At 26.7% G+C, this 659-nt stretch overlaps 1 protein-coding gene across 2 annotated transcripts in view; it reads right to left on the bottom strand.

Annotated features, from left to right (window-relative positions):
- Positions 1–659, bottom strand: part of LOC106679173 (protein PFC0760c) — a 15604-nt gene that overhangs the window by 9292 nt on the left and 5653 nt on the right. The window lies entirely within an intron of this gene.

Raw genomic sequence — 659 nt, forward strand, 5'->3', positions numbered from 1 at the left:
CGAATAAAAAAAAAATTTTGATTACAATTTAATTTTTTGTGTTATTTTTTACAATTTCAAGTTCTATCGGGCTTAAAAAAACACCCTATATAATCGTTTATTACTCCTCTGCATTTCTTCCGGTGACCATTGTTTATATAATCGTTTATTACTCCTCTGCATTTTACCCAATTCATGCATTAATAGAACCTGAATGTCTTCTTTTTTTTCCAAATAAAAAGTTTTAGTCTAATTTGTTTAATTAGATCCGGTTCGTACCGTTTGGTGCAGTTTGTACGTCGAGGCCTAAACCACTGCCAATTTTGGTGTAGATCGGCTGAGTAGTGTTCAAGTTATTTATATTCTTTATTTTTTTTTAATAAATCAATATTTGAGTAAAAATTTGGGCTCAAAATTTTATTATTTTTAAATGGGTCTTAATGGGTTTCTTGAGGTGCTAAAAACGATTATCAACTTTGTTTCCCTCTTAAAAAAATTTTACCGCAGTTTGATAGGTTTTAAAGTCTGAATTGTTTCAATATTGAAGCACAGTAAGGATTATTATTAAAAAAAACTATTAATATATTATCTAGTATATATTAAACAATATCATAGATGATCATATTGTTTTATCTAGTATATATTAAACAATATCATAGATGATCATATTGTTTTATCTA

The sequence above is a fragment of the Halyomorpha halys genome, unplaced genomic scaffold (assembly GCF_000696795.3).
Source record: "Halyomorpha halys isolate HHAL.00 unplaced genomic scaffold, Hhal_1.1 Scaffold181.1, whole genome shotgun sequence".
NCBI lineage: Eukaryota > Metazoa > Arthropoda > Insecta > Hemiptera > Pentatomidae > Halyomorpha > Halyomorpha halys.